This window comes from Chrysochloris asiatica, unplaced genomic scaffold (assembly GCF_000296735.1).
Source record: "Chrysochloris asiatica unplaced genomic scaffold, ChrAsi1.0 scaffold00229, whole genome shotgun sequence".
Classification (NCBI taxonomy): Eukaryota; Metazoa; Chordata; class Mammalia; order Afrosoricida; family Chrysochloridae; genus Chrysochloris; species Chrysochloris asiatica.
This window is the reverse complement of record NW_006408747.1, coordinates 114,585-123,406: the sequence shown is the minus strand read 5'-3', so window position 1 is coordinate 123,406 and position 8,822 is coordinate 114,585.

Below are 8,822 nucleotides of genomic sequence, written 5' to 3'. Positions count from 1 at the left end.
TTTAAGTCCTCTTTGCTTTCAGCAAACAAGGTTGTATCATCTGCATATCAAAGGTTGTTAATGAGTCTTCCTCCAATCCTGATGTCACATTCTTTTTCATATAATCCAGCTTCTCAGATTATTCGCTCAATGTACAGACCGAATAAGTATGGTAAAAGAATTCAACCCTAGTGCACAACTTTCCTACTTTTAAACCATTCATGTACCCTTTTTCTGTTCAAATGACTGCCTCTAGGTCTATGTACAGGTTCCTCAAGACCTTATGCAGGGTTACTGAGAGTTGGAACTGACTCAAAGGCACTTAACAAGAATAACAGCATTCACTAAAAGTGAGGAGCCCTCTTGGCCCTGTAGATTAAGCATTGAACAGCAGATTAAACTCAATAGCTGTTCCTTAGGAGAAAGAAAAGGCTGTCTCCTCCCATATAGATTTATAGTCTCAAAAATCTTATGTAGCTGTTCTACTCCATAGGGTCACTACGAGTTACAATTGACTTGACAACAGATGCTGTTCACCAATACATGCCATAGGAGTAAGATATCTCAATAAGAACAGCCATGGATTTTTGAGAAATTGATGACTCCAGCTCTGGGATAGGAAGTGTACAAAATGAAACCAAAATATCTTGTCAGTTACTCATTCTCCACAATGTTGCCCAAAAAAAATAGACAATCAATATGGCTGGAGCCCAATGAGTAGGAAGGTAATTTGAGAGCAGTTTATGGACAGATGTAGAACAGATCATATAAGGAATATAGGCCATCCTAAGGAGTTTGATTTTATTCTAATTGCAATAAAAAGACATTATCCAAGTGTAGTTATATCAGTTTCTTTTTTAAAAAAAACTTTGCATTGTGAATTGAATGAAAGTTTACAGAGCATATCATCAGTTTTACATTCAACAAATGATATACTTTGCTTCATTACAATAATTGCGATCCCTTCCATGTACCAACAATTATCAGTCTCTCTTCACTTTAACTTGATGTAGCTCTGTGGGTTAATGTGCCAGACTATAAAGCCATTTGAACTGCAATATCGGCGGTTCAAGCTCACCAGCCACTCCTTAGAAACCCTATTCAGGGTCTCTATGGGTCGGAATCAGCTCGATGGCACTTAACAACAACAACATTCACTTTAACGGAGTTCTGGTATAGCGCTGTGGGTTCGTGCACTGGACTTCAAAGTCAGTTTGGACTGCAGGGTCGGTGGTTCAAGCTCACCAGCTGTTCCTCGGAAACCCTATGCAGGGTCGCCATGGGTTGGAACCGACATGACGGCACTTAACAACAACATTCACTTTAACATTGCATTCCTTCCTGCCTCTTCTGCTTCCCTTGCTGTTGTTGTTGTTAAGACCCATAGCGACCCTGTATAGGGTTTCCGAGGGTGTAAACCTTTACGGGAGTAGAAAGCCTCTGCTTCCCTTATCTTTCCTTTATTAACCACCCTCTTGTATTGCCTGCCCTGCCACCAATATGTCTACCCTCCAGCCTGTGAAAAAATTTTCTTTTCCCTCTCTCTCCCGTAACCAACATGCTGCTGTTTGTCAAGTGCCTTCAAGTTGGTTCCGACTCATACCTATCCTGTATAGGATTTCTGAGGAGCAGGCTGATGAACCGCTGCCAACCTTGAGGTTCAAACCTACCTTGATTTTGAGTACTTATCGTAAGACGGCACACCAGTTCTCTGTAACCATCATAGATGGTTTCATCAAGAAAACAGTTTCTTACCTTTTAAAAACGTTGGTTTGGTCTAATACAATATTTGCCCTTCTGTGATTCACTAATTTCAGTCATCATAACGTCTTCCAGGTTCATCAATGTCATGAGGTATTTCACAGATTCATTGCCATTCTTCACTGTTGTATGTAGTATTACACTGTGTGTATGTGTTTAACCATTCTGTTGATAGGCATTTAAGCTGTCTCCATCAATTTTATGTCTCTTATAGACAGTATATTAAAGGATTCTGTTTTCTTATCCATTTGGCTCTCTCTGTCTCTAGACTGGTGCCTTTAATCCATTTATGTTCCATGTAATTATTAATAGGTATGAATTATTGCTGTAATTTTGCTGTGTGTTTTTTTGTGGTGCTGCTGGTTTCTTTGTTCCACATAATTTTCTGCACTGAGTTCATTTTGTTTGTGGGTTTTCTTTGCATTTGCATTTCATTATGTTAATGTTTACTAAATCTTTCTGATTTTCCTCTTTTTTCATTTTGATGTGCAGGTGTATTAGTTTTCTTTGAGGTTACCCTGTAATTTATTAATTTTTTCCTCCATTTAAAACAGTCTGTTTTATCTTGACATGTACTTGACTTCCTTGCCTTTTGGAAATTCTGTATCTCTGTTATTCCCTCTTTTTGTTTTGTAGTTGACTTCATAATAAATTGATATTTCTGGTTCCCTATGAGTTGGAACTGACTCAATGGCACTTAACAACAAAAATAACAAGGTTTGTTTTACATTAAATACTTCTATATCTGGATTGAGCTCTGGGTGGTCTTGTCATGTATGGTAGGTAATCTCAGGTTGTTGTGTGCTGTTGTTTCTCAGTCTAAGAATACCCTTTAGCATTTTTTATAAAGGTAGTCTTGTAATTACAAATTCCTTTCATTTCTGTTTATCAGGAAATGTCCCAATTTTGCTATTATATTTAAGGGACAGCTTTGCTGGGTATATGATTCTTGGTTGGCAATCTATTTTATTTTAGAGTTTTGTATCTGTCATCCCATTGCCCTATTGTCCACATGGTTTCTGCTGAAAAATCAGAGCTTAGACCTATTGGTTCTCCTTTATAGGTAACTTTTTATTTTTCCTGAGCTGCTATCAGGATTCTTTAGTTTTGAAGAGTCTGATTATGTTATGTCTTGATGATTTTCTTCTGGGTCTATCTTGTATGGGATTTGTTCATCTTATTGTATGCTTATCTTCTTGTCTTTCATGATGTTAGGGAAGTTTTTTTCCAACAACTCTTTGACAATTTTCTCAGTGCTTTTTATTGTTTCTTCCTGTTCTGGAATTCCAATTACTCATAAATTGTTCCTCTTCGTGGTGTTCCACATAACTCTTAGGCTTTCTTTGGATTTTTTCATTCTTTTTTCTGATTGTTCTTGTAGCATACTGTTGTTGTTGCTAAGTACCTTTGAGTTGGTTCTGACTCATAACAACCTTGTATAGGGTTTCCAAGGAGTGGCTGGTGAGCTTGAACCACCAACCTTGGGTTGAAACTGACTTTGCAGTATGGTGCATTGACCTGCAGCACCAACCAGGACTCCTGTAGCATATTAATATTTAAAAGTTTATTTTCAATCTTACTAATTCAGGCTTCCATTGCTTCAAATATACTTCTTTGTCCTTTCTGAGAGTATTGTCCATACTAAGAATATTAGTATAAATCTTCTGGATTTCTAATTGTAGGTTTTGTATTATTTCAAAATTTGCATTGACTTTGTCTGTTTATCTTTTAGTGTTTTCCTGAATTCTTCTAAAGTTTTTCCTGTGTTCTCTTTGCTTTCCTAGATGCTTCTGCCAATCATTTGATGGTACCTAAATATCATTCTTTTGAATTCTTTTTTGGTCCATTCTATTACCTTTTCATCCTGAAAAAATGTTTTCTGGGTCTGCATTTTGGTCATTTTTTTTGAGCCATTCCTGTGTTTTTTCCTGTAAGCTAAATACCAGTGAATTACCTGTAATACCAGTGAATTATGGTATTGTTGTATTTGTATTTAACTGATCATTGTATGTTGGTGTGTTCTTAGACCTTTACCAACTGTTTCCCGTCAGAGAATTGAGGTATGTACACTGTTCTCATTCACCATTTGTGCACCTCAGTTTAAGATGGACTTGGTGAGTGCTGGCTGTTCTCTGTCTTTGATCAAGTAATATAGGAGTTGATACTGACCCTTGCCCAGTGGGTGGTGCTTCAGAGGTCACAGCTGTGGGCATGGTTGCTCTCTCCTGTTGGATGGGAAAGAGAAAACCTCTCTCTCTCTCTCTCTCTTTCACACACACACACACACACACTCACACATGAAAACAAAGAGAATAAACAAGCAACAATGAAAAGAAAAACAAACAGCAACCAGAAAAAAATAATATAATAACTATAAAGACAAAACAGCAACAGGGAAATGGAACTATAGAAAAGAAAAATTGGAAAGAAAATAAAAGGAAGAAAATTTTACTTAAGAATAACTAAAAAAAAGACAAAGAGGGACAGAAAAATGGATCTAGGGAAGAGGAAAATAAGAGATGAAATAAAAGGAGGAAATAAAAACACTTAGAAAAATCAGGGAGCAAAAATATGAAAACACAGAGTAGTAAAGACAAACTAAAAGAGATTAGATGAAGAAGAGGGAAAATGAGAAACAAAAGAAAAGAAGAAGAAACAACAATGGAGATAAAAAGGATAAAATTTAAGGGAATGAATATGGAAGAAGGATGAGAAAGAACAAACTAACAATAAAACCAGAAAAGGAAAAAAAACAAACCCCCAAACAAAAAGACAGCATAACTATTGGGCCTGGAGAGGAGAAACTCTCAAAGGCTCATACAAGCCAAGTAGTTCACATGGTGGGTGTAGGAGAAATGTGACAGCAGAGTTCCTGGCCCCAGACGGAGTTCCTATCAGTCTCAGTGTTATCTATGTTGAGGGCATTCAATTTGAATGTAGTTTGTGGAGGCCTTGATGGAGCTAGTTTCAATGTCTATTAGTATTACAGGGAAGTTAGGGGCAAGGTGATTGGTTGAATACTGGTCTAGTGGCTCTGTGGGTTCTATAGGTCTGCAGTTGTGTCTGCCTGTACCCAGGCACCAAAGTGGGGTACCAAAGAAATGCACAGAAGTGGCACAGCTGGCACCCCATCTCACACTGACATGGATCATGACTATGTGGATCCAAATTCCTGGAGAGCAAGTCTGTGCTAGTAGTGGGTGAAGGTGGAAGCTGGCCAGACCCCTAGTCACCAGGGGAGTGTGGGAAAAAGAAGAAATTTCATCTTTCCAATCCCATGAGTGAATCTGCTCTGCCAGGTCACCTTCTGCTGCCAAAACTGCTCACAAGATCATCATGCCATGTCTGGCCAGTTGTTCACCCATCTGTCTCTCTTTTTCACCATCCCTGGTCAGCTTCTCCTCCCACCAAGCACTCAGTCCACTTCTCTAACCATTCCTCTGAAGCTTAGGGTTACAGAATTTTCATCTGTGTCTGTTTAATTTGGTCTCTCATACCTTTGTTGTAGGAGGATCCATGTAGTGCATCTGCCTAGCCAGAAGTGCATCATCTTGCCAGAAGTCCCTCTAAATGAGCTTCTTTATGTGACTTTTTTCCTTCATTCTGTGAAAAAGAGAAAAATAAAACAGCTTGGGAGATTTTTCTCTAGGACTTACATGAAGTTTTACAGTTGCCTAGGGAAAGAGTCAGTCCATGACAGCAGAAAATACCAGTAACTATGCAATAAAGTTATTGGCCAGTTTAGTCTATCTAGGGCATTTGATCAGTTACTGTACAAATAGGGTGCATGAAATCTGCCCAATAAGAATGAGCCATTTGCCTATATACACAGGTTGAGGTGGGTACCTCACTACCATCAAGAAAAAGAGTCTGAAGCAAAGCACAGCCTTTGAATGCATAGTCCCTATGCTTAGAACCTCCTAGATCCCAGAGACAGAGTTATAATACTATAGCAGCAGCACCAAAACAAGGAGACTGATGCAAGATGGCCTGGTGGGCTTCCTCACCCATGAAGAAAGACATATACAGTTGACTTGCTGACCCACGGAGTGAGAGAGCTGAAGACCTTCAAACAGGAACTTCCTGCAGGAATGGGGTGCCTATGGACACTTGTCCACAGAGTTCAAAGAATTGTAATTCATATCCCAGCAAGGCAGGGACTAAGAGGAGACCTGTCCTAGGGGGGCTGAGAGGAGGCCCTGTCCTGATGGCATCAAGATGAGGCTAACAGGCAGAAAGAGAGAGAGCTATTCTATACTAAAGGAAGGGATGTGCTCCTTACTTTGGGGGAGCCTCCCATACCTTGCCTATGTCTTTGCAGATATTTATTCTATTGCTGTTACTTCAACATCGATCTTGATCCCACAATGTTGTTGTTGTTAAGTACCATCGAGTTGGTTCCGACCCATAGCGACCCTGAACAGGGTTTCTAAGGCTGTAAATCCTTATGGGAGCAGAAAGCCTCATCTTTCTCCCACGGAGCAGCTAGTAGTTTTGAACTGCTGACCTTGCAGTTCACAGCCCAATTCGTAACCACTACGCTACCAGAGCTTCTTGAGCACAGCCCAATTTGTAACCACTATGCCACCAGAGCATCAGTCTTGATCCCACATTACTCCCCTAATAAAACATAAAACTTTGAGTATGATCTCTGAGTTTTATGTGGCCACTGCAATTATTTATCAAACCCAGAAGAAAAGAAGAGAAGCCTCCATTGGGAGGATGGCTGGTATCACAAGTGGCAAAATGGCTGAAAATTAGAGGTATGTCTGACCTCCACCTCACAGGTATCAGCTTTGGCCTCATGTTGATTCTCATTGTCCCTAAAGTTAAATGAGGTCTGACATTATTGCTACCACATCATATTAGGCAGAAGCAGGGAAATGATAGCATCTCATTTATGTTGTTAAATAACTGCTAACCGGAAGGCAAGAGTAGAAATTCAGAGCTCTGTCTGTCAACAGCCTTTTGTCACGGTCCGACTGAGAGCTGCCGCTGACTTGTACTAGGATGGTAGCAGTAGATATTGTAAGAAGTCGTCATTCAGATTGGGGATACTATTTTGAAGGTAGGGTCAACAGGACTTGATGTTAGATTGGATTTTGGAGGCAAAAGAAAAAGAATCAAAGTTGTGGACTTTTGGTTCTTCTCATTGGAAATCCTTGCAGCTGCTTGTTACTTTTTATATATAGAATAACTGTTCTGAGTAAACCTTATATTTACATTTCTCTGAAAAGTCTTTTTTCAGTGATGAGAACAAAGTGAAAGCTAGTCAAAAGTTCTACTAGTGCATGTGGAGAGAATTCATTTTATGCAAAGAATTGGGCCTCTTGGAGGGAAACCTCTACATCCTTGGAATTTCTCAAGTATTAGAGTGACACGGAGGGCTCCAGACCTTACCTGAGAGTTTATGCTAATAAGGTGGCCCAGACTGGGACAGGGCTGGATTGGCCATGGCAAAAAGACCTACCCTTTGATATTAGCCCAGACTCCAGGTCGGGGATAGGGGCGTTGAAGATTGTGCTCAACTTTGTGGCTATGATTCATCGTCCATGCCTTATATGATGAAACCCCAATTAACACTCTGGACACTGAAGCTCAGAAGTTTCTCTGATTGAAAATGTATTGATATGCCATATAACAACACATCCTGACTCCACGGGCAGAAGACACAAAGACTTTCTTTCTGGGCACAACACCCTGTAGGTCTCTGGTATCATTTTTTGCTATAATAAAACTCTAATCATAATGGTTTTAAAAAATCAAAACTCAAAGAAATTTCAGCATAACGTTTACTCTGAGCAGTTATTCTATATGCAAACAAAGAGACCATTCTGATCCTAAAAGAAAGCAAATGGCTCAAAGTAGGTGATTTACAATGAAGTTTATAAAATAAGAATAGAAGATTACCTATTAGCTAATCTATGACTGATCGAACCCTGCCCTCCCTCTTTACTGAGATCAACTGATACCATGTCACAGGGTGCTTTTTGGCCTTCTGCCCACCTATAGCCATTATACTTTTTGAAAATTAAATTAAGTAAGTCTGGTTTTGAATAGGAAAGACGAGATTAGCAACTGAGGATAAAAAAAAAAAAAAAAACAGTGGCAGAATTAATTTTGGGTCAAGAATCTTTTCAGCAAATACTTGGTTCTATAAGTTAAGAAAAGCCCTAAAATCAAAGTAATTTGACTGTTATTTTTCTCTTTGGTAGTAATCATTGCCCTTTCCTGAGCTCTGTGAATTCATTTAGTGAATTACCAAATTTAGGAATATCTGAATCTGTAGTCAGTCAGAATTGCGTGTTGCCTGGAAAACCCTTACGCTTGCAGTTGGTGTCTAAAGCTAGGGCAGTCTTGTGGAGGATCATGCCCGTAACTGTAAAGTTCACCCTAACTCTAGGCAGTTAAATTCAGAAGGACAGCATTTCAGGGCACGGCATGCACGAATTTATTATAGAAGGCAACAACTGCCTTCATATATTGGGAGCGTGGCGGCTTCATAGGACAAACACTGAATTGCGAACTACAAGGTCTGCGGTTGAGCCCTCCAGCCACTTCAGGGAAGGATGAGACTTTCTGCTCCCACGAAGACTTAAAAGCCTCTGAAGCCTTAAACAAGGTTACTATGAGTCATAACCAACTCGACGGCACTTAACAACAACAACCATCATACATTAATGACCTGTAGGCCCAGAGTTTCTATGACAATGATCACTTCCCTATTTGGGTTTACAATCTTAATTTTGTAATGTAATGTCCATATTTCATATCATTGACTTAAGAATGTTAAAACCCAGGCTTAGCGAACCAGGTGATTTGTAGTACAGGAAGTGACAGGACTTTAAGTCTGACTTCCTTAGAGTCAATTCTTAATGCATTCATTCACCTACTGTGAAACTCTGGCAAAAGCATGTCTTAAAGAACTTTTTAAAGCTAAAGAATAATCCTCCTTCTGGACTAAACTCTTCTGATGTTTTGTATCTAATCTTGGGTTTCTGAGTCGCCCAAACAATTGCTAAGTAAAAACCTGAAGGTTTGACTCTATACCTCAGGATAAAAGCCTGGGAATCGGCTTCTAG